Below are 25,301 nucleotides of genomic sequence, written 5' to 3' on the forward strand. Positions count from 1 at the left end.
CCCCTATAGCCACAAAGAACCCCCATAGGTGTCCCACCCATCATGATCCTCTCTCCTGGACACAGAACCCTGAGGTTATTGTGCTTATTCTGTGATGGTCAAGTTCGCCCTTAAAGAGACCAAATATTTGTTGAGCACTTACTAGTTTTCTGGTGACGCAGCAGTGAACAAAACCAATCCCTACCCTCCTGGAGTCTCCATTCTCACGGAAGGGGATAGAAAATAAAATGAATGGTGGCGAAGACAGACTGTAGCTTACAGTCACGTGTCTAAGAGGTGGGAGCAAGGAAGGGGCGAGTGAACTCTGAGCGAGGCCAGGGAGGGAGAGGCTTCCAGGCAGAGTGTGCCTGATGGGAACAGCAAGGAGGCCAGTGCAGCTGGAACAGAGAGAGCGAGGAGGGGAGCCCAGGAGGTGAGAACAGAGCACTCGGGAGAGGGAAGAGCAGGAGGTCCCACAGGCGATCTCAAGACCGGCTTTGAGTGACCCCCAGTGCCTTTTGAAGGCTCTGTTTTCAAAGGAGACTCTAGTTCTCTGTTGAGGAAAAACCCAAGGCGATAAAAGAGGGGGTGCAAGGCGACTCATTAGGAGAATGGGGCTGTCATCGGGGGTGTAGGTGAGGGCCGTGTGGGGGTGGGGGAGGGGGAAGTAGGGCTTTCTTAGGTCTGCATTCCTGCCGGTGAGGCTTGTCATAAGCTCCTCCCACATATTAACTCCATTGAGCAAAGTCAGGTCTGTGGTACCCTTGAGCCCAGTACAGTGCCTGGTACACAGAACACTTGCAGCAAATAAGGGTCCCACCTTGAAAAGCCTGGAAGCTAATAGTTTACTTATTCACCAAGAAGACGGCTTTCGATTAGATGAGTGATAACTAATTCTAGTCCATTTGTTTCATCATCTCCGCAGTTTGAGCCCCCCTTCCCCCTTACTTAAAGAGGACAGCCTGATGGATGGCCGGGGACAGATGCCAGGCCCCGCCACCTCCCCCACGTCTTCCACGGCCAGGTTCTCTGACCTTCTATGTGCCATTTATTTTCTCTGTGCCTCAATTTCTCCATCCCGAAAATAAGAATCAGACTGCTGAGGGAACATTAGGAGGATTAATGAGGTAATAAGGACATGCCTGAAAGCAGGGTGAGCTCCTTGAAGAAACAGCTATAAAACAGGGGTCCGTTTTCCATCTCTCCTCTCCTCTCCTGCTAAATAAAACTGCCAGGGGAAAGCAGGGGTCCCTGATAGGGCAGAGAGGAAAACAAAAGGCAGACAACAGCCACAGGCATTCCTTAAGCCAGGATCGCCTTCAGTTGATTCTAAGGCATCATGAAGCCTCTTAGGGTCGTCCCTCTCCCACAGAGGGGGTGGGAGACCGGGGGAGAATGTCCAAGGAAGTGTGAGGATTATTTCGCCTCAATTTGGGGAGCAGAAATGGCCTCCAAGGGGCTTAGTAATAAGCCAGAACCATGTCACCCCCTCCCGGGTGCCCAAAGAATTTAGAAGCTGACAAGGCGATTGGGCCAATCCCCTCGGCAGTAATGTGAGAAAAAATTGCCCAAGACGCCTATCTGGTTTGGGCTGATGGCACTCCTGGGTATGCGCAGTGTAAACCTATTGGATCAATAAATATTGGGCTCCTTTTAATGAAAGAAACACTATCATTTTCCTCTGATTGCTTCTTTACAGCTCCTTTAAATGAGGGAGATTTTTGTTATTCCCTCTTTGAGGTGTATCTTCAGATGGTCACTGAGTTTATACCTTAGCTTTTTGTGCATATTTTATACCCAACTTTTAAAACATGTTAACTCTTTTTTTTTTTATAAAAAGATCTTGGGTGGATTTTTTTTAAAGGGATACTGGAATGCAGTGTGTGGCTGCTTGTTTGATTTTTGTTATTTGCCCTTTAGAATTCAGGAAATAGAGACCTGAGTGCTGGCAAAAATGACAAGGGAATGTCAACAGGCCTCTACGTTTGAAAGCAGCCCCCATGGCAAGCTTGTTTGTAAATGAGGAAACTGATTTCAGCATTCACAGAATCAAGGCATGAGGTCAAGATACGTATGGACAATTTGCCTGTCTATATTATGACAGTATTTCTGAGTGACTCTTTGATATCCATTCATTCATTCACCCATTCATTTGTCAAAGTCCTCTTCTATTATTCCAGAATGCTCTGGGTTTCCTCCCCTTCCTCTCATGGAAGAAGAGAGCGAGGAGGGTGGCCAGGAAGCTGTGGTGAGGCGTGCTCTTGGCTGAGTCACCTGTTTCCCTTCCCCCTTTCGACACGGAGCCTGTCACTCTCTGTCACAGGGCGTGGGGGAGGGGAGGCAGGCGAGGAATCTATCAATGGCCTGAGAAAGAGGAACAGGACTAATATTTGACTGTCCTTTTTGCATTCATTCAAGTTACTAACTGGGCTGCATCCTCTCCCTGGCCTCTGACAGGAAGTCTGTGGTGAAATTACTGCCCTCTTGTATGTTGTGGGTGTCACCCGGCTGCCATGGCACTGGGCACTAGAGGCTGGTGTGGTTGCTGAGTTGCTGGGATGGTAAAATGGCTCCTTTTCAAGAAAAGAGAAAGGCATCCTATGCATGGCAAGCATAATTTTTATACAAACAAAAGCTCCATCGAAATTAAACGGAAAACATACTGGGTCAAAACAGCCACTGAATGTTTCTTTTTGATCTCATAATCAGAAGTACTCTTTTTTTTTTTAATGAGAATACAAAGAAAAACAAATCCTGAACTTCATCCCTCAAAGGCAACTATTATAAATAAGTTGGTATTCAGTGTTTTGGTATCTCCTCTCCTCCCCCTGCCCCCCAACTCCAATAGCTACCTCTCTGCCTCTCCTTCTACCCCTCCCACCCCTCCCATCACACCATGGCATTTTGTTTTTATCATAGATGTAAACATAGAATTTTTTGCCCTGATTATTTTTTTAGAAGTGTCAGACAGTCTAATGAATGACTATATCATGGTTATTTAACCAATGTCTCAGCATCTTTCTTTACAGCTGGTGAATTGCAAAGTATTAAATATAAAGTAGAAGACAGCATTATACTTTACATTGCACTTAGGGCCACATCATGGTTATTTAACCAATATCTCAGCATCTTTCCTTACAGCTGGTGAATTGCTAAGTATTAAATAGAAAGAAGACAGCATTATACTTTACATTGCACTTAGGGCCACAAGTTGTACATCCCCCAGTGGGGATGGGAGCTGTATTGGGTTGAAACCCAGATTCCACTCCTATGGGACCAAGAAGCCACAGAAGAATGTGTTTTAAACATTTACATCAATTCCACAGAGATTTCCCAAAACTCTCATCTTTGTGCCCAGTCCTGGGGAAATCATGTCTCCGAAAGGTACATAAATCTGTCTCAGTTTCCATCCCGAGCCATTCCCTGCCAACCACTTCTTCTACTGGTCAGAGGACACGCCAGATTGAAATGGATCAGGCTAAAGGCCACCTACACCTTCCCCCCATCCCCCGAGTGTATGAATGTCGCGCACCGGGCCTCTAGTGTTAAATAAAGGACAGCACAGGCGGCTGCCATCATGCTGTTCTGTTTTCCAGCAAGCTGGCACAATGGATTCCCGGCTCCCAAAGGCTTCCTTCTCTGTTATCTCTTTGGATTTTAATATTGTTAAAGCCTTAATAATAGGTAGGCTGAACACACATGTAATGAAGCCCATTAGTCACAAGTAGCTCCCTGCACCCATGAAAACGAAGGAGGGAAATGCTCGCACACACAGCAACCCTCCCTCATTCAGATTACCTGGAAAGGAAGCTGATCTGAATTATGAATTTTCGTTAAAAACAAAAAAACATGCTGTCACATATGTGTAGAAACCCTCTTAAGAAAACCAACTTTTATCTGGCAAATTCCTTAGGTGAGCTACTTAAAGGAATAGGAAAGAGTACCTTTGAGTTAGTAGGAACTTCTGAAATGCACCAGGGTGTTTTACAACTGCTTTCTTGCAAAGGGTACATTCTCCACATGGTTCCAGAGTATTCTCTGCTTAGTGTACCCTTTCTCCCATGTGAGTACAGAGGTAAACCTCAGCCCAGTCCTGGATCTGAAGGGTCACAGATCCCAAATTCCTGAGGTCCACATTAGTGAAGATTGGGTATAAAGGAGACCATGGGGGGAGAAGTGTATGTTGCTACTGCCTGCCAGCGATCAAGTTCATTTTCACTCATAAAAGCAACGGAAGGGCTTCAAAGCAGGAATGAGATCGCAAAAATTTCTAACAGTGAGGTCAGCATAGAGCAAGAGGTGAAAGGAAAAAAAAAAGCCATGGCATTATTTAAAAACAAAAACCCTGTTACTTTCTGGGGGAGTTTTCAATTTTGCTTTTGATCTTTGCATTGTTTTGTTTTATCCTTTGGGGGAAGAATATTATAGAATTGGTGGCTGGTCATTTGGCAAAACCAAGTAAAACCCTGTTGGTCCTCTGTCTCACTTGGGGTACCATGAATCCCCAGTTCTTCCAGAGCTCTCCTGAGCAGGCCTCTCTCTCTCACTCGCTCCCACTGGCCTCCTTGGCAGAGCTCCAGGACCCACTGAGAATGCCTCTGCCTCAGGACCTTGCCCCACACCCAACCCCGTTTCTATACACAGGCCTCTGTTCTCCAGAGTCGCACGGCCTCTCGTCCTTCTGTGCTCTCTCTGTCCTCTTAACAGCTGCAGGTTAGCTTTACAGCACTCCCCTCTCCTTGTGATATTGTGATTTGTTTAACATCTATTTCCCCAAATAGAACAAAAGCTTCCTGGGGGCAGGAGTTTCACTGATTCACTGCCCACTCACCAGGGCTTGCACGCAGAGGACCTCCATAACCATTAGTGAACTGAATGAACGAATGAATGAACGGACCATGTAAATACATACTGAGAACACTTTTAGACACCTGTACTACCCTTCAGATCACACACACACACACACACACACACACACACACACACACACACACTCTGTAGGGACAGTGTCCCAGGAGGAGAGAACCTTAACCTGACCCTGCCCTGCTCAGACCCACCAAGTCAAGAAATGACTCTTTATGTGCCTTCCAGTAACATTAATTGTTGGTCATAAAACTTCAAAGAAACAGATATTTATAGCACGATTAAAGCCCTTTTTTCCACACACACTCACCACAGCACTTTCCAACTCTGTTCCCATGAGCACACTGAAAACAGCATTCTGCCCACTTCCTGCCGAAGCCAGGCCTTAACCGCTTCGGTCCTGAGGCTCTTTTTTCTCCCGTGTTCAGGTCTTTCGGTTTCTCTTGGGTTTTCTCACCTGGGTTTTTCACTCCTTTTCTCAAGCCCCCACAGAGCCGCCCTCACATCCAACACAACCGGGGCCCAGGAACAAACTAGAAGCCCCGAAGGTGGTGGCGATGGCAAAGAAATGAAAATCTTTCCTCCTGGAAATCTTCTCAGGTAAACCAGCCCAGGCTGTGAAGTTCCCAAAGTCAGGGGCGACTAAAAGGGCCCCCCGTTGACCTGGGCCTGAACATTGGAGGAGCTGGGAATAGGCAGTAAGTGCACCGATTCAAAGGAATTCCTGTTTTTCTTTTTAAATAGCGGTGCCTTGAATATGAGTGATAATGATAACTTATTACCCATCATTTGCCTAAAACTTTATAAACATTATTTCTAATCATGACAAAACTCTCATAGGACAGGTGACTGTTGTCTCCGTGTTACACATGAGTCAATAGCCGGAGACAGTGTGAGAGGTCACAGCTGGAAAATGGCCGAGCCGGCCTCTGGATCTGCCGTCCCGGTAAAAGCTGCATTGATGTTCTCCTGTGGGTCTGGGGAGCACGGGGATCGTGTGAATGATAAGAAGAAAGGACACCGAAGGGCCCTAAATCAGGTAAAATGAATTGGTTCCATTCCTGATTACAGCTGCATTCAATGTACATGAGGTTAATCATATGCTCCCTCATTACACAAAACATCAGGACGAAAACCATTCCAGCGTTTATTCCAACAGGAAGCATCCTTTGGAAAAGGAGTGATCGATATGCAGGTTCAGCTTCGAAAGATGGAGGCCAGCTTGCGCCCTGGGTTTCTATGACACTACTGTTGGGTGGGCTGAGTATCAGGAGAACATCTGAGGTGGTCTGAGCAGCCCACAGTCAGCACTAACTGTGGTAATTAATGAGCATCGTGTGGTTCTAAACGTGGACCGCAATATTTGAGAAATGATGTATCCACAGTGAAAGGAGCCCCTCTGTAGATGTTATCATCTGAGAAAAATGGAAACTAAAGTGGTCTCCACAGGATCAAGTCAGAAAACCCCTTTTACTTTCAGAAAGAAACCCCCAAAGAAAGCACTGCACTTCTTTAGGTTGTCATTTTCTCTGGCTGCATGCGTGCACTGGCCCAGACAATGCTGGCTCGTGAGCATGAGGTTAGCCTTTGCATCATTCCCAATGGAAGATGAGGCAGCTCACTGATGCTGTCTGCCTCAGAGCCAGACCCACAGCACTTTGCAAACCTTGTCCTTAACTTATCTAGACCTAAAACTGAGGCTGCTCATGGGGGCAACCCCCGCTGCAGAATGCCCACCACTGTATGGTTTTTCGCAATGCTGTGCTGGCAAAAAACATCCAACGTAATGCAAAGCCCTGCGTCCTTTTTACCTTAAAGTGTCCCATCCACAGGCTATGCTTAGGACTGCAAGTCGGGGCTGCTTGGAAGCCACCACTGGGATTGTGCCCAGCTAGTCCACAGCCTGGCTGGGGACCAACAGTGTGGCCTGGTAAGATGAGTTGACCCCATCAGGGCTTTCTCTTTCAGGAACCTGAAGAAGTCAATAGTACCAGAGGATGCCATACTATACAGAGGAGTCAAAGAAGCCAAGATTGGGATGCATATGTCAAATTTAAGAGCAAGCAGAAGTGGTAAGAGGAAGAAGCTAGAATGGAAGAGAGAAGCCAAAGGGAGCTGGGACACTTTGTGGTGAAGATTTGGACAAAAGACTCATAAATACCTCCTGCTGAGGGTACCTAGGTCTCCTTGGATCCAGAACATCCCACCACTTCCTGTCCTTCCCAAGGCCTGGCTGTTCAGCATCTCTTGGTGCCCATGCATGCTTACAAAGAGATGCATATTATGTGAGGTGACTTGAGTGATTTCCTTCCAACCACAAGAGCAGGGAAATTTCCAAATTCCAGAGAAAGTGCTTGTGTAAATATTTAAGTCTCCCCTGTCAGTGGGGTCACAAACTCAAGGACCAGAGGACCCTGTCATGGGCCAGCAGCCAGCTGCAGATGATTCTTCTCTTCTCCCAACATGAAGTTGAGTCCCCATTACTCAGAACTTCTTTTCCAGCCATGAGTCTTGTTTTGGCTTCTTGCCTCTTAGCCAACTTTTCCCCAAGCTTATTCTTCCATCACAGGGGTAAGAGGAGGAATCGTAAACCAGTTATTCCAGGTCTGGCCCAAAGGGCTCTGAAAATTGAGAGCTGCCTTCTGAATCCCTCCTCACTACTGGGGAACTGTTATTATTAAGTACTGAAATGCAGACTAGGATACATTTTCTAAGTGTAAGCAGTTACTATAAAGATGATATAACCATGTAATCAAACTTTTAAAAAACCAGTTTGACTGTGGAACACAGAGATGTTTGCTGAGAAAAGCTCTCTTTGACATGTGAGTGGCTTTCTTCTCCCCTGTCCAGCTTTTCCTGAGAACATTCCAGATATCTGTCTACATGCTTCATATGCTTCTGGTTGGGAGAAAGAAGCCCTAGCCTGTGTCATTTCTGAAGACTCAGCTGGAAGGACTTGGAATCATGGAATTTCCCCAGGCTGTTCTGTAAAGCTCGTGAATTCACATCTCACCAGGACCTGCTCTCTCCCGCGAATGTGCCACTCTCCTCCCTCCCTACCCCATCCAAGGCCTAGTAGAGGGCCCCGGGGCCATTTGTCAGGATGCCAGCCTGCCCCAGGGATCCACCTTTCCTGTGCTGTATCTCCCACCACCCTCCCTGTCAGACATGGGGCTCCCCAGCACTCTGAAGAGTATGTAGTGAGAGAGATGGCTTCTATTATCTTCACAGAAACTCCTTATCTGCACCCTCATGTCAGGCCCCTACACCCAGAGGAGAGACTAACTCATTTGCTTAGAATGTGGATAGTACTACCAACATATCCTGATTTTGCCACAAGTTTTGATAAGTTCATTTTCTTTCAAGTGAACTTTGGTAAATTTGAGCTCCCTATTCTCAGAACATGTGAAGAGCCAGGCTAGCAGAAGACATTCCTTCCTACTCTAAGTTTGCATATCTTACACAAATTTGACCTTAGAATATTGATCAAATTTAAATAAAAACAACAACCATTTGTAATTAAAAACTAAGACTTGCATTTTTGCTATCTACTCTTGGGAGTTCTGCAAATAAAATTTGAACAGTGGACAGTTGCCTTGCCTTGCCTTCTTGGAGAAGAGCACTAACATTTATTGAGCATCTGCTAGGTGCTGGGAATTTCCACATTCACAAAGGAAAATAAAATGGCCATATGATCATTTTAAAGAATGTTGAGAATGGTCACAATACAGGACGTTAGTTTATTTTCGTTCTCACTGACAATATTTCTGCTGCTACTTCTGAATCTCTTCTCACTACTGGGGAACTGTTATTAAGTACTGAAATGTAGACTATAATACATTTTCTAAGTGTAAGCAATTATTATAAAGATGATATAACCATGTAATCAAAATTATAAAAGAAATCTATTTGGATCCTTTTTACCTTGAGTAGAAGTCTTGAGTAGAATCAATTTACGGGGAGAAAGCTGTATTTCCAATGGAATTTCCTCTGTAGAGAGTTAGATTTCTATGTGGTGAGGCAGAGAAGGAGAAAAACACACAACCTGAGCCTGTGCCCACATCTGCCCAGCGAGCTGGGAAGCTGAGAAGCTCTTTTGCAGAGCTCAGCAATGCAGACCCCCCAATGGGAAGCTCCCAGACCAGCGAAAAGCATCCTTTGTATACCAAACACTAGGGCAGGGCCTCCAGCTCACATCACTTCCTCGGCCACTGTGGTCACCATAATGACCCAGACAGTGGCCTGTGGGTGCTGGTCACTGGGAAAATCTGAGAGACCTGAAGAATGTGGTTTTCAAAGAGCAGAGAACAACATAGCTCCTGAGAGAACTCAGAAAGAGAGGGCACGTCCATGCTTTTGTTCTTAAATGTGTACATCCAGATATATGTATATCGAAAGAATTTATTATATCTGTATATGAGCAAAATAAATAGCTGAATGATTCAATGAAAGCATGTTTGATTTTATATCACTTAATAAGACTCATTTCTTCCTTGTATAAAAGGCATCAAAGCCTAACTCAAGGGGTTTGTGTAAGGATTAAAAGAGATAATATTTACAAATTGCTTAATATAAGCTGGTGGTGCTATTTATTTTTATGAATGATTTATTTTTATTATGTATTTTGGTATTATTTATTTTTACTTCTTTGTGGTAATATTTATTGATTTTTACATATTGTCTATGCTTAGATTTCCCCTCTACGTATACATTTCCTAACACAGGGACTCAGTGTCCATCCCAGGCTCTCCCCTGGGAACAGAACACCAGTGGAAAATATGCCCGACCTCCTTCAAGCTGGCCCGCTGAGCGCCCAGCTCTCCATGGGGCTCCTGCAAGAGCTCCTTCCTGTTTCTCTCTGGCTTCTCAGACACACCCCACCACAGTGTAAATCAAGAAGTTCATGATGGTCTGGTTCTGCCGGTGGCGCCTTCACACTGAAGCGAGCGGTTAACCAATGCGGCCCCCACAGAAACTACAGGGTGGGCTCCTGAAGGGGAGTCAGAAATTCTTTCTATGAAAATGCAAAGCACGACCTCATAAAAGAAACCCACTGCGGGAAGATGAAGAAATGTCAGTTTGCATTAAAACAAAATAGGAGCATGAACATTTTAACCATCTGGCAAAAGACCTTCCCCTACAAATGCACAAAACTTGCCAGGAAGTTTGACAAGAACTCCACACAGCAATCTTTTTGCCCTAGTAAAAACTTTGAGGAAATCCAGGGCCAGGTGTTAGTAACTGGTTTGCTCCAGCAGCCCATCCCTTTTGTGCCATGCAATTGTCTTTGTTTTACTTTCAACCGAACTGTCTTATCATACAGTAGAGCCTGTAATACCATCGGAGGGAGACTGAAATAATAAGCATGCATAAGCTGGTGAATAAAATAATACTGGTATGAAGCTTTTGTGAGAAAGAAAAGCTTTGTGATAGGCAATGTCGGCTAGGTTCTGCTGCAGTAACAAATAATTCCAAGATCTTAGTGACGTAACATAACAAATATTTGCTCCTCACTCCCTCACACATTCAATAGGGAAGCTCTGTTGATGGTGGTCACTCAGGGCCCTAGGAGGAGAATGCCTCCATCAAGACAGTGCCCTAGTGATTACTACAGCATGGGAAGGAGTCAGGATGAATGCACTGGCTGGAAGTGACACAGCTCCCTTTCACTCTCATTTATTTCATTGGCCAAAGCAAATCACAGGACAAGGTCCATTGTCAAGGGAAGCAAGGAAGGGCACCCTTATCCTGTGCCCTCCAATAGGGGAACCTCAATGTTTGAGACTGGCCATAACACACAGGGTTCCTAACTCTTGAGTGCCTAATATGTGCTTCACTCATCTTCTGGTCTAAACCCTTAACAAAGATTAAACAGCCAAGAGCAATAGGCCCTGAATTCTAGTGTTCTGTCTGTGGTAGGAGCTGAAGGAGTCACTCACAGTACAGTCCTCTCTGACACTGATTTCAAAAAATTAAGAGGTGTCTTCTTATATCCCTGGTCTCCCCAAATGAGCCCCCTGTTGAGCTTCTTATGTACATCTGCTATCTACTGTGTGTGCCACGCTAAGCAATTCACTTATCTCTATAAGCCACAATTGCAAGGATAAGGTGTAAAGATGAAAGCTCAATAAATATCAGTCTCCTATTTCCACACCTGCCTTCTCAAAAGTCTGTATCATATGAACAACTCCTCACTTGTCATATTGACTGCAGAGGTGTCCACATGCGCTGGTAGAGCTCTAAAAGACTAACCCGTGGATCTGAAATAGCCTATATTCATGTCAAAATCAGAAGACTGGGGCCTTTCCAATTTGCTACACTTTATGACAAGTTATATGAATCACAGTGACACAAATTTTGAAGATGACAGGCCACAGCTCCTTTGGGCAACTTTTGACATCTCCAAGATCTAGAAAATGCCCCAAAAAGGAGCCATTTCTGAACACTTGCTTCCCCCAGCCCTGTTCAGGGTGGCCGCATGGCCCTCTCCTTTTTGGATTAAATTTTCTTAACAAATCCATGCCATTGATATTACCTGCATTTTACAAATAAGGAGATGGGAGCTTTGGAAGTCAATTGGTGTCTCTGGTAAGAAGCTGAACTCAGTCTGAAACAGAAGTCCATCTGACTCTTGAATCCTGCCTTTTCTCTCCTTGCCTCCCTTTTTCTGAAATGACATGCTTTAATATTGCTTTTGATTGTGCTTAGTATTGTTTCAGATAATTGTCAGAGAACCAGATTGGTCACAACTCCCCCTCCCCCAACACTAAGCTGGTGCTGAGTTAAGATGTTCCAAGACCCGAGGATTCTAGACAATGATGCTATATTTCCACCTGGCATCAAATGGCTTCATTCCAACAGGCCGATTTTGACATAAACCACACTCCTGTGCTCATAAAATTTCTCACGAGTGGTCTTCTGGTTCTGGAGCATGAATCTGATATCAACCACCTCTTTGCAGTTAAGCCAAACCTTGAGGTTTTGTTAAGGTTTCACTCTGAGTGAACTTGCCAATCAGAGTGAAACTAGGGTAGAGAAAGGGGTCCTAAGCCGCAGAAGTGGGAGGAAACAATCTGCTTTGTCACTCAAGCACAGCAGAGCTTCTGTCTTAGGCCAGAGGGAGCCAGAGGAGGAGAGAAGCTAATCAAAGTCCTTACTTAGTCTATACTTAGCATTGTCTAAATTCCTGCAGCTTGGTCTGTGGGCTATTCCTCACTTTAGGAATTGCCAGGAATTTCAAGTCATTGATAGAGCCCCATTCAAATGTAATGTGGTGAGAAAAGCCTTGACCATTGAGAAAATTAAACCTCAGAGAGATGAAGATTCTTCTCCAGGGCTCCACTAATAGCAAAGAGCAGAACTGGGAAAGTCCAGGGTCTGCCCCATTACACCATACCATCATGAAGATGACTGTCAGAAGCAGGAAACTCAATGGTGAAAACCAATTTAGAGTTGGAAGAAGTAGGCTAGTCCTAGTGAGTCCTCCACCGGGCATAAACTCTTATCCCTGCATAGAGGATGGGAACATAAACCCTGGGAACCATACCCCAAAAAATTCTGTAATAGTTGTGCTCAAATCTACGAGCCAGAAACAAAGAAACACCTGTAAGAGTGTATTTGTGTTTGTGTGCATATGTATTTGGAGTTGCAAAAATAATTTTCATCCATATACTGGAAGAGTTCACTTGTAAAATAAGTGATCTTATAGAGAGTTGGTGACTGACCCAACTCACAAAGCCCTCCTTTCTCTTAAAATACAAGCCATGATTGTTCAACAAGACACTGGTCCTGGATACAGATGGTTGGACCAAAGGTTGAAACCAGGTCCAGGTGGAGCCTATGAGATTCTCTCCTAGGAATCTGGAATTGGGATTCAGTGTTGAACAATCTGGTTTTAGGTACAGTTAGGAATCTAATGTTCAATTTCCTCATCTTGTGCTATGTGTAGAGTAGGAAAAGCTGGGAAGTGGAAAAAGAGGAATTAATCAAAACAGATGTGCAGAGAAAAGCAAAAGTGAGAGACAGAGAAAGGGAGTCCTGTTGGATTTCTTATGTTGCCCTACCCCTGGTCTACCCTCTTGAGACTTGGGTATATTATTGCAGGATTCCCTGAGACTCTCCTGCATTCTGATAGGTCATCATACCCTGTGCTTCTGCCCCTCCCCAACTTTTTTCTTAAGTTAGCTCAAAATATTTCTATTAGTTGCAACCAACAGAATCCATGAGGGCAATGGGTTTTCTGTTTTGTGCCCTGATGCCTTCTCAGTGTCTAGAACAGTACCTAGTATACTGAGGAATAAATGCTCAACAAATATCTGTGAAAGAAATTAAATTAGAAACTAACCTAATTAACATCCCTGGGGGGTAGAGGGAACAGCTTGAGCATCTCTTTCAGCTCATTTGCAGCTTGCCAAATTTTCTGTATTCGTGCAATGGGGCAAAGCTATGTCCAAAGAGGCATATGTTGTAATCGTGTTGGTGTCCACCCCCCACACCCTCATTCCAAGGATACATGCTTGCAGAATTTGTTGTGTCTGCAAAATGATGATCTACTTCCCTGTGCAAAGACTGTTTTAGACATAAAGAAATGTGTTGCAATCATGATTACTATCATTAAATGTATGAAATGCCACAAAATAAGGAAGGAAGATGAGTGAAGGATGGTGAAAGAGTAAGTGAACAAGAGGTGAAGGCTGAATGTTTAAGAAAAATTTCAGATGACTTGAGGCAAAAACTGGTTGCAAGAGGTACCAGGTGACAAGAAGAAGTAGGAATATGGGAATAATATGGTTCAAGGATGCAGCAGGGGAAAAGGCAAATAAGCTAGAGGGAGAATAGCTGAATCTAAGAGTCACAGGGATTTGGCACCTGGGATGGAGGGGTAGTGGGTGGTTGGATGGATTCGTGAATAAATAGATAGGTGAATGGATAGAGGGAGGGAGGGAGGGAGGTTGGGAAGGAGGGAGGGAGGGATGGATGGATGAATGGATGATAGATGTATGAATAGGTAAAATTTCTGCCATATTTTCTTGGACAGCTCAAGAAAAAGAGATGCAACAGTTGGACTGGCATGAAACAATTACCTAAACTGGTAAGTGGAAGTAGGTTGGGTTATGCTGCTGGAAGAAGAATCTCATGCTATGGAGTCTAAGTAATGTGTGCTAGAGAACAATGACTAAATGACTGCTCAACCTGCCACACCCTAAACACTTGTTCGTATTTATGGACTCATAATCACAAACTGCTTAGCATGATCAAAGAATATTTCATATCAAAAAAACACACACATGTATCAGTAAGACTGATGGTTTTGTGACCACCAATACTCATGTGGAGAGAGAAAGGAACTACTTTGCTTTTCAAAAAACAGTCACAATTGCTCCTATGCCAGAGATGGCCAGTGGACTACCAAGGCAACATAACTAATAGGTCACTGTATGGTGATCAGAAGTGAGATGAGTCACTTCTGGGATGAGGTGATTAAGTATTCACTGTCATTTCTCCACTCTCTCCTATTTTTGCTGAGACTATGAAGGACCAAAATAAAAATGGCTGTGATAGAAGATAGAAGGAGCCTGTGTACCTGAATCTCTATTTGGAAGGGAGCCTCACAACTAGACACATTCATACTGGAAACTATACGAATAAGAAATAGTATTGTATTATGGTAATGCACACATTTTAGAGCTATTTCTTAGACCTTGACCAATGCGAGTTTCAAATGTAGCTAATTTAAGCATCTCCATTGGTTTCTCGGTCAAATTTTGGAGAAAAAGTAACTCTAAAGCCAACCCTCTTTGATCTCTGGTTGGGAGAGGAAAAGAATGAAAGAATATTTATTGAGCACCTACTATGTGCCGGCATTGGGATTAAGCACTTTCTACAGAACATATCATTTAATACTGACAATAAAACAATAAACCTTAGGGTTAGGGCTTGTTTTCACCATTTGAGGTGAAATGAAGGTCAAGGGAGATTAAATGACTTATTCAAGAAATCACAGCTTATTGATGGGGGTTTAGAAGTCATGGTTGAAGCAGAAACTAAGGCTTCCATGTTGGATGAAATAGCCTACTCTGGTTTGATTCTATGAGATGAGTCAGGAATCATTGTAATTGGGTTTGACTGAGCTATAAACTGTTCAACCCCTCTTCATCCATGAAGTCCTTTAAATATTTTCAAGAAATTCAATTCAATACAACTAATACTTATGAGGATTTTACTCAAGGCCAGGAACTGTGCTAAATGCTGGGGATTGTACTTCTTGAGAAAACAAATCCCACCTTCCAAGTTGCTCAGAGTCTCCTATAGAGTGATGGCTAATGGATGTGCATGATACTGCAGAGTCAAGGTTAAAAAACAGAGCTCTGGACCGTGTGCAGAGGGAGCCTATAGGAAGAAATGCTGGTCTGCACTCACGGGATGCTCCTCCCACTGTCTCTGTCCTGACGTCACCCTGCCCACATTTGCACCACACACCAGCACACCCCACAGGTGCCTCTTCCTTCCTGAGCCATGAGAATCAGAAAGCATTTCCAAAGCCAGGAATGGCCAGGAGAAGACCCGCCAATGATGGTTGGCTTGCCAATGACAAAAACCCAACCTCAATGGAGAGGAATGTGTCCACCTATGGCATGCAAGGAAGAATCCTATAACCAAATCATGAGGTCAGGGAGGCCTGGGGGAATACCGGAGCCAGGGACCCACCTGTCTGAACGTCTTCTTTCTCCTCTCTCCTCACTGAGGGAAGCCCAAAGCTGACAAGGTTTATATTCCAGAACTCCCACCAAAGGAAAGGGACTGAAACATCCCAATCCAAAATCCCTCGGGAGGAGGATTTTCTTGGCTGAGCTTGAGGGCAGGTGCTAACCCATGGGCTAATGCAGGGCACGAGTGAGGCCAGATAAAAATGGCAGCTCTGAGGTGGCCACAGGGAGAGAAGAAGGTAGGAACAGAGTTTCCAGGAGAAGAGGGGAAGCAGGTGCTGGGAGACAACCCCATGAATGTCCACAGAACTTGAGAAAGAGATTCGTAAGAACACTCTAGAACATGTGTGACCATTTCTTGCACAGGGCTCCCTTTTAGGTATTCAGCAGTGTGAAAACTTCAATCTTTGGGGAAAAATATTAAGAGCCCTTATTAGAAAATGATAGTAAGTAAAAGAATTTGGGAACATCATTACTTCTTATTCCTTAATATGTAATTCTTATTGATATTTCATTACATGCTGTAAAAATATGAATTCTGTGGTGTGTGTTTTTTTTAAAAAAAACTGGGACCATGTAAGGACACTGGGCGAGGCCCTTTCAGCAACAATGGAGCTTTAAGTACTTGACAATTTGTATGCTGTCGGTATGGAAGCACTGAGCCGCACAAACCCCACAGCTGCATGTTTATAGTTCAGACCATCTCTGTGAATTGCATCCTTATGTTCTGTATTTTAAAAGGCCATTTCAGCTCCTACTTAGCTTCCACTCAGAAATACCATTCAAATCAGGTCTGCGTGCCTGGGTGTGTTTTTTCAATCCACACATTGTCGGGACCGGCCACGGCAATTTTCCCCATTGTGCTTGCTCTGGAGACCCTGCTCAACGGTGAAATTCAGAATGCTGATTGTCAAAATGCAGGGCCCTGTGTGAGCTTACAACTTCAGTACATTTTAGTGGTGAGCAAGGGTGGGCAAAAAGAAAACCAAAGAAACCATCCGGTTTTATGTCTCTGATTTCTGCAAGGCATAGGTAGTGCCCAGTGCTGCAGAGTTCAGCCTCATAGGGAGAAATACCAGCTCAGGGGCTGGACAGCAGTGGGTTACAATCCTGGCTTTGCTACCTTTTCTCTATGAGACCTGGGCAAATTATTAGGTTGAACCATGTGGAATTGATGACAGTTGACTATTTTTACCCACAACATGGAAATTTCACACAGTTCAACCTAACAGCTCACCTTTCTAAGCCTCATCAACAAAATGGGACGAATAACACCCACCTTCGGATAAGGACGAGGATGACACTGGATGATGTGTGTAAAGTCATAAACACAGATCTCGGCACAAGAGAAGCCTCTAAAACAAGTTAGCCATTATTGTGGCTGCTGTTACTTAGATAAGTGAAATAACATCACCTCATAACAACCCTGTGTGATGGGTACTGTTGTACCCATTCGGCCGGTAGGGAAATTGAAGCAAGAAGTTATAATTTGACCACAGTTACACAATAGATAGACGGTAAAACCAAGCATTCGATCTGACGTGCCTGACTCTAAATTAGTGCTCTTTCCATGGCACCCAGCGTGTCACGTGTGCAGGTAGAGCGGTTGTGACTTAGAGTCATGAAGAGGCGTGGGAAGGCGTGGGCCCAGAGGCCAGAGCACATGGAGTTAGCATAGACAGGTCTAGGCCACGGGGGCTGGCCTGGAGGGTGGGCTGGACAGAGAAGAAGCCAGTGGTGTTATTTTGAATCCTAGAAAAGATGTTTTCTTGAGCCTTCCATAGATTTACAATGGCTTCATGGAATTCCGATGCAGGAAAGGGTGAGAACAAACCCTTTGTGAATGATGAAAGGGCTGCGTTTCTGAGTTTCCAAGAAGGCCCACTAGATTGTAGAAACAAGTCATCCAGTTACTAGGAAAAAGTGATTCTTTTACTTAGATTTCTGTAAAGGGAGCAAACACGAAACTGTGTGGTTATAAATAACCCACAAATTTCACTAAAATGTGACAGTTTGTCCCCTAATATGAAGTCGGGATGTGTTTCATAATGTCCCTTTGAGAAAATTAAACTCCGTATATGTTGGTGGGACTCTTTTAGAAATGTCACAATATATCAGTGGCTCAAATCTTTTGACCAAAGATTCAATATTTAGGAAACTATTTCAAGAAAATAGTTTTCTCTACAGAAAGAAAAAAACAAACAAACACCTCACTTCAACAAATTTATAATGTTAAAAATTGGAAACACCATACCTGACCCAGATTAGAACTGAAATTAACTAAATTAAAGCCTACCATTTATCGTCCAAGCAACAAGAAAAATACAATTATGAAAAATAATATATCTTTTGCTATAGCTGTAAAGGAAAGAAGGAGGCTGCCCAGGTGTATGTAACCTATGCATGTAAAACCCTTCTTGCCTCAGTTCCTTAACCTGAAAAATGGGTATAATAATATCTATCACACACAGTTGTCATGAAGATGAAATTATTTAACATGTAAACAATAACGATACAACAAGGATGGCTAAAACCATATTAGAAATAAAACCTTAAGTATAGGGCATAAAAAAGACTGAAAGGAAATGCTTCAAAGTCCTGAAAGTTTTAGGTGAGGGTAGTAAAAAGAAGAGATTTCTCTCTCCATTCTTTGCTAATGTCTTGAATGTGCATGTATTATTTTTATAATGGACAAAAACAGATTTGGAATGAGTGACTCCACTGTCCAATGGTTCTCAAAGGGCAGGGTTGAGAAGAATCACCTGGGATGCAGATTCCTGGGCTGTACCCCCAGAGATTCTAACTCACTTGGCTTCAATCTCCCAAGTGACTCAGGAACTATATTTTGAGAAATGTTGTTAAAGTGAATTTCAGACACAGGAAGAACTATTGCACTTAGTGATTTTCAGATTGAGTTCCTCTGGAGTCTTGGGGGTCCCCCAGGGATGAAGAAGAGTCCAAATGAACACAAGTTGGGAGGGTTGGAGCTTCTCACTGAAACCAATGCCCTTCACTCATGTCTGTTCTATGTGTTAGATTTTGGTTAAATATTTAGTTGTGTGTTTTTTTGAAGATTGTGCTTCTAAAAACCAAACTCAAAGACCTTAAAAACCATTTAACTCCATTTTCTGAGTTCAGAATGGAAATGGTTACATCACCATTTGCTTCTGTACATAACTGGTTGGAGGGAGACCTGCTCAAGTGTTTTTTATTTTTTGTTAAGAAGTTAAAATCAATGGGTTTTAAAGATGGTGGTGGCAGAGAGGGTTGTTTCTAATTTTCTCATTTTGGGTTAGAAACCACCACTCTGCCTTGACGGGTGCTGGCTTAACCATAGCTGAAAGTGTCCTGTTAACTGAGCATCATTTCAGCCCAAATTCATGCAGAAAACAGAGACACATATTCCGGTTCTGAGGACATGCATTTGCAAACAAGAAATCAAAGCCTCAGCATGTACTAAATACTAGAATTATGTTGTAAGATAAATACACATGCAGGCTCAAAGGGTGGCTGGGAGACTCAAGAGAAAAGAGAAGCTGCTCGTGCGCCTGTGACAATGATGGCGTACAAAAGCTTTGGTGACTTTTATCATGAATAATTATAGTTTTAATAATAATAATAATACCTATACCTGTAAAGCAAGTTAATAAATAAAAAAGTTCAAGTTTAGAAAAGCATGTCAAAATGACTGCAGGTTCACGAGATCTAGATGAACAGCCTAGCTCTCCTCTCCCCAGAAAGAACTGTTACTCTGTGTCCTGCATGAACCCTGAAGTCAGTGTCATGATGGAGCCCAGCGAGGAACATGCCCACAGAACATTCCCGTGCTGAGGCCTTGCTGCTGTAGGAGGCAGAGTGGCTTTGCAGAAAATATGACCAAAGAATCTCCAAGAGGGTTCGAAATGTATATAATAAGTAATGAGTGAATGGGTAAACGAATGAACAAGTAAACTAGTCCAAGCAAGGCCTGGCCACTTTGCCCCACAACGAGACCATCTGGAACACCAGACGTGGATTGGGTTACAATGCCACTGACCACTGTCTCCAGGGAAGCGGACCTCCCACCAACATACGTGTCCCTGGGCAGAATCTGGTTGGACGCCTACCTCTGAAACAGAACCACTGGTTTTCCGGCCAGCAGACCAGTTCCTTGAAGCAGTCAGGGGACCAACTTAAAGAGCTACGTTTATGAAGTGAGGGGGAATGTGGGGCTGGAGGCCAAGAAGGACCAAGCGTGGTTTAGGAAAACCCGCAGCGGCGGAAGGCAAGCCCGAGCCGCCGTGGGACAGGAGGCTGGCGGAGAGCCAGTGGGGCCTTGCTGAGGGTTTCAAGGACCTGCAACAGCTTGCTCTGAACAGACAAGGAGAGTCTGAGCAATAAAGTTCCAGGTATCACACTGCAGAGAAAACAAAATGAAACTAGGCTTGGGTCACTATTGATCTCTCTTGGGTCACTATTGATCTCTCTTGGGTCACAGGGCTCTGAGAGGTGAGGGGAAGCACACAGTCTCTTGACACCTTCTCAAAGGACTGACATGACTTTCTGGCTTCTTTTAGGTGCACCACCTCCCAAACCGACATGTTTTCTCCAAATTAAGAAGAGAGGGCTGCTGTCTGGCCGTCAGCATGCGTGTTGGAAGTAAGAAGCAATGCACTGAGGGGCTGTGGCCAATGTAATACTGACGCTGAATTTCAAAGCCCTTTGCCTGCCCGCTTCAGAACAGAGGATCGCACACGAGGTGAAAACCTGTTAGCCTGGAAATGTGTGCGCATTTGACAATCTAGGAAATAAATGGGTGTGGTCAAAAGAAAGGGCCAGGGGTTCTCAGTCACACCCACAGGTGGGTCACACCCCTGAGCAGTCCACTCCGTGAGCTCTGTTTGTCTCAAGGGAAGCAGGGTGGCAGGACAGTAAGGGCTGAGCTGCTCTGGAGGGTCGCAGTGGGAATTTCATGCTGAGGATGCTATTTGTGAAAGTTCCCATGGAGATGATGTTGACCACACCCACAGATCTCCCCCACTCTCTGACCCATGTAGAATCACCAGTTTAACAAGATGAGAAAAGCTTGGGTGGTGCTGCTTAAAAGAAACCAAACTGGAAAAATAATGTTTTAAATGCTGCGTTCTGAATGATCAGTTTGAATATGGGCTTGTTGATTAACGGCATAAGCCCGTTCCTTGGATTATGGACGTCTTTCGCTATCATGAACTTTTGTGCCTGCTCCTTCCCCCATAGCAACAGCCTTACTGTTGCACTCGTCCAAGCCTATCTGCCTGGTGCCACCCTCTGTGCCAAGGAGCTTTGCTCATAGGTGTTCAACTGGGATTGAGCCTAGAAGCACCGCCCTTCCAGACTATGGGGATTTTCTGCTGGGGGTCAGTGAAAATTCTAGCAGTCTGTCAAGAGATCATATATTAAAAGCACCTGGACTAATATGTTAATTCCACAGACCCATTTTTCTAGAGGACATGTTATAAGGGCAGTTCGATTCTCCAAAGTTAGTCTAACTTAGGGACCTTCCCAGTTGGTTTCTGACAATTTCTCTCTCTCTCTCTCTCTCTCTCTCTCTCTCTCTCTCTCTCTGCCAAGAACTGATTGGAGCACAGTGTTCTCCTGGAACAGTTGTTGGTTTCAACGTTTATGAATTTTCTAAACACCAGGCACCACACTGACCCCCCTGCCTTGGCACTGGGACAGAGCTGAACTTGCCTCTTTGGAGTCAACTTGCTCAATCTTGGAAAGGTAATTCCTTAGAAGAACAATAAAAAGATACCAGACACATACTGCATTCATTTGGGGCTAGGAATCAGATTTGTTCCATAGATGTTTCAAGTTAACTCTGGATGCTTGAATACTGATACTAGAATTGATATGCCTTGAATAGTGTCACATAAAGGCTTGGGTAACTTTTTGTTCATTTGAGGGAGGGAGCGTCTCAAAACAAGAGGTTTTTGATCTGGTGATTTGGGCCAAAGTGTTACTAGAGCTCCTCCCTAAGGCTCACTAGCTAGCACTGCTGGTCCAAACTGGGGGTGACCTGAGACAACTCTCCCGCTTCCAGCTCCTGTGCCTGCCCCCACAGCACAGACATGGGCTATCTGTGCTGACCACACGCCGTCTCCTTTAACTACCTGCTGCTCTCTACTAGCAGGTTGACATTCAGAAGCTTTTATCTTTTCTTTTTTCAGTTCAGAAGCCCATTCATTTACTTCAATAATGTTGATAACAGTGTCATTCCCATTAGCACTGTTTAATAGCCTTCAAATTTTTTTCCAAATAAAGTGCAGGTTGACATTCAGAAGCTTTTATCTTTTCTTCTTTCTTTTTTTTTTTTTCAGTTCAGAAGCCCATTCATTTATTTCAATAATGTTGATAACAGTGTCATTCCCATTAACACTGTTTAATAGCCTTCAAATTTTTTTCCAAATAAAGATTCTTTCTTTTCTGGGACCCTTTTCCTGCCAATAGGTTGTGATAAATAAGCCAACTCTAAGTTCCTCGGTTTACATAAATATGAATGACTACAGTAACGTGTGAACGAGACAGAGATGTAAAAGCTTTTTAAACCGGAGTTTAACAAAAAGGTCCTGTCTGTCAATGAAATAAAGCTGTTTTGAATTTGTTCCCAATCATTTGGCTCTTTTGCTGGAAGCCCGGGTTGGCTTGGTGGTGATTAATGCGAAGCGTGCGCGGCCTTCGCTGAGTGCGTAAAAGAACTGGCAACTCCAAACAGCATTCATCATACTCAGGATCCGGCAGGTGCTCCGCGCCGAAGCTTTATTTTCCACGTTCCAGGTCACGAGGAGCCCTAGCTGCATTCCCCTGCGCCAAGTTCAGTGCAGCGAGCCCCCGTTCCTGAGTGGGGTGTCACACAGGGTGGGGGATCAGGGTGCCCTTTCTGTGGAGCTGAGCTGCTCTGCCCTTTCTGCAGTTGGGCTGCTCTGCCCTTTACTGACGAAATAACTCTGGAACCTACCAAGACCAGTTGTGAAATGTACAGGTGACTGCATTGTGGGCACACGTGCATACAGACGCAGGTCCCACAATAGGGAAAATCTACTGAAATGTGTGGGTGGGAATTGGTTATGTGTGGGCATCTGGTCCAAGGAACGCCTTTTCAACACCCCTCCCCCCCCCACACACACACTCCTGTCTCTTAAGCTTCCTAGGCCTGAGTGCTACCTGAGGACCGTATGTGGCAGACTGACTCCACATTCAAGAGGAGAGAATGGGTAGGGCAGTGGGCAGCTACTCTCAGGGTCACTAGATTTGGTTCATGTTCTGACTTACTGAAGGACTCTAGCAAATACAGGTGCATTAACACATGCCTCAGTTTCCCCACGTGAATCATGGGAAAACAAAATCATTCTCCCCCTCAAGATGGTTACAGGTTTCCAGTGAGCTAAGCTATGAGAAGCACTTGGCAGGGTCCTGGCATTCTTAGGCACTTCATAAATGTCAGCGATGACTGCTGCTACTATTTTTATGAGGATGACAGTGACGTTCGCCCAGTGCTGTCTCCTCAGTCACCCTTATCAGATTCCACTAACACGAATGGTGAGTCTGCGCTGGGTTGCTGGGTTAAGAAATCTTTCACTGCCACCCGCTCCATCCCCGGGTGCTTGCACAGACAGCTCGCAGTGCCAGAGACGGATCGTGGCCAATGCAAAGGCAGGAAGATCAATTAGTAAATCTGTGGATTCTGCTTTTGTGTAGGTTCTGATCTCAAGGCTAATTATTTATTGGCTTACGTAACGTCCTCTGCCTGGGCTGTAGGAACTCCCAGGAGAGGCTATCTGAGGAGGCTGGCCTCCTTGGGAAGCAGCAGAAGGAAAGAGAAGGAAGGACTTTTCATTTGCAGATGCCCTGCAACCCTAAGTCAGCACCACATGCACTCCATCCAACCAACCAAGTGTTCACTAAGCACTTCCTGTGCTTGGCAGGGGCTTGTAGATAAGGGGGATGCCGCTGTGAATGAGTTTCCCTTTTATAGGGAATATCAACCCTACATAAACAAAAATAGACTATGTCTTCAAAGAAAAAAAAACAGGTAGGGGGAGAGAACGCAGGAAGATGCTGTTCAGAGAAGGTCCCTCTAGTGAGGAGACTTTGAGCAAAGACCTGGAGTCCTGGCAGGTGTCTAGAAGAGCATCCCAGGTGGAGGGAAGTGCAACGGTGGAGCGTTTATGGAGAGTGTTTAAGAAAGAGCAGGAGGTCATAGTGGCTGAAACAGAGTGAGTAAGAGGGCAAACACAGCAGATGAAGTCAAGGGCTAGCAGGAACTCCAGCCATGCAGGACCTGGTATAGAGTTTGAGCTTTCACTCTGATGTTTAGGAAGCTTTCATCTGGCTTGTGTTTTAAAAATAATGGTTTTCAGATTGGGGTGTGTACTACCTAAAGGGAGCACAGAGGCACGGACTTCTTGACAGTGGATGGGCACTGGCTCTTGGTTGTCGTGCCCTAGTTGATTCTGATACCCGCCATACTTTCAGACCCACTGTTTTAAAAAACTGGCTGCTGGAGGGAGAAGGGACCTAGGTGGCCCACCACAGAAGCACTGTGTCCAGATGTCGGCTGCTGCCATAATCCAGCCAATGCTACTGACCCATGGCCTGCACATAGGTGGTAGCAGCAAAGGTGGTAATAAATGCTCAGAAGCTACATATATTTTGAAAGTAGAGTCAACAGAAGTGGCTAATGAACTGGATGGAAGATGGAGAAAAAGAAAAGCAGGAGGGATGTCTCCAGGGTTGCTGTCCTGAGCAGCTGGGGATTCCCACGGGGATGGGAAAGATGGGGATGAGAGAGAGTTTGGGGGGGGGTGTCGGCTGCAGAGCAAGAGTTTGATTTGGGGGCTTGGGAAGCCTATTGGACAAGTAAATGAAGAGATTAAATAGATATAAGTTTGAAGTTCAGGAGAGGTCCGAGATGGAATACCTATTTGGAATTTATCAGCATAAAGATGGTGTGTGAAGTCATGAGGCTGGATGAGGTTGCCCAGGAAGTGGTTATAAAAAGAGAAGGGAAGTAGGCAGAGGTGGAGGAATGGGCCCTGGGGTATGCCCTAGACCAGGGGTGGGCAAACTTTTTGACTCGAGGGCCACAATGGGTTCTTAAACTGGACCGGAGGGCCGGAACAAAAGCATGGATGGAGTGTTTGTGTGAACTAATAGAAATTCAAAGTAAACATCATTACATAAAAGGGTACGGTCTTTTTTTTTTTTAGTTTTATTCATTTCAAACAGGCCGGATCCGGCCCGCAGGCCGTAGTTTGCCCACGGCTGCCCTAGACACAGAAGTCAACTGGATGGGGACAATCCTGCCAACTGGTGTCCCAGGAGGCAAATGGAGAAAAGGTTTCTGGGAGGGAATGTGGATGGAGGGACAGAAATGACAGCCTGATTGGTTTGCGTTCAGGATGGGAGAAGGAGAGGAAACAAAGGCAGAAAATATAGATCCCTCATTCAAGGAGGTCTGCTTCACTGGGGCCCATAGAAACAGAACAGTATTTTACATATTACCACAACCAATGGGTGGCTAACTGCCTATCTACGATGAAGTCTTTGATCAGACTCATGGAATCTCCGATATAAGACCTGCCAGTCACTGTGGGCAGAGAGAACTAGCTAGCCCTGTGCAGGTTGGACACTCACGGCAGGCATCATCACAGCCACCTTCTTACTCATTTTCCTGAGACACACGCTACCCTCCTTTCCACTGCCTTCCATAACAGGAACACACAACTGTGGTGG

At 44.7% G+C, this 25,301-nt stretch overlaps 1 protein-coding gene and 1 long non-coding RNA gene across 2 annotated transcripts in view; both read right to left on the reverse strand.

Annotated features, from left to right (window-relative positions):
- WWOX (WW domain containing oxidoreductase) overlaps positions 1–25,301 on the reverse strand; it is a 935,251-nt gene that overhangs the window by 104,048 nt on the left and 805,902 nt on the right. The gene's annotated exons all lie outside the window — the stretch shown is intronic.
- The window catches only part of LOC106725462, a 212,154-nt gene that overhangs the window by 10,826 nt on the left and 176,027 nt on the right, over positions 1–25,301 (reverse strand). The window contains exon 4 of the long non-coding RNA XR_001361357.1: positions 8,767–8,850. This is a non-coding gene — a long non-coding RNA (uncharacterized LOC106725462). The remainder of the gene's footprint in view (positions 1–8,766; positions 8,851–25,301) is intronic.

This window comes from Myotis brandtii, unplaced genomic scaffold, assembly GCF_000412655.1.
Source record: "Myotis brandtii unplaced genomic scaffold, ASM41265v1 scaffold165, whole genome shotgun sequence".
NCBI lineage: Eukaryota > Metazoa > Chordata > Mammalia > Chiroptera > Vespertilionidae > Myotis > Myotis brandtii.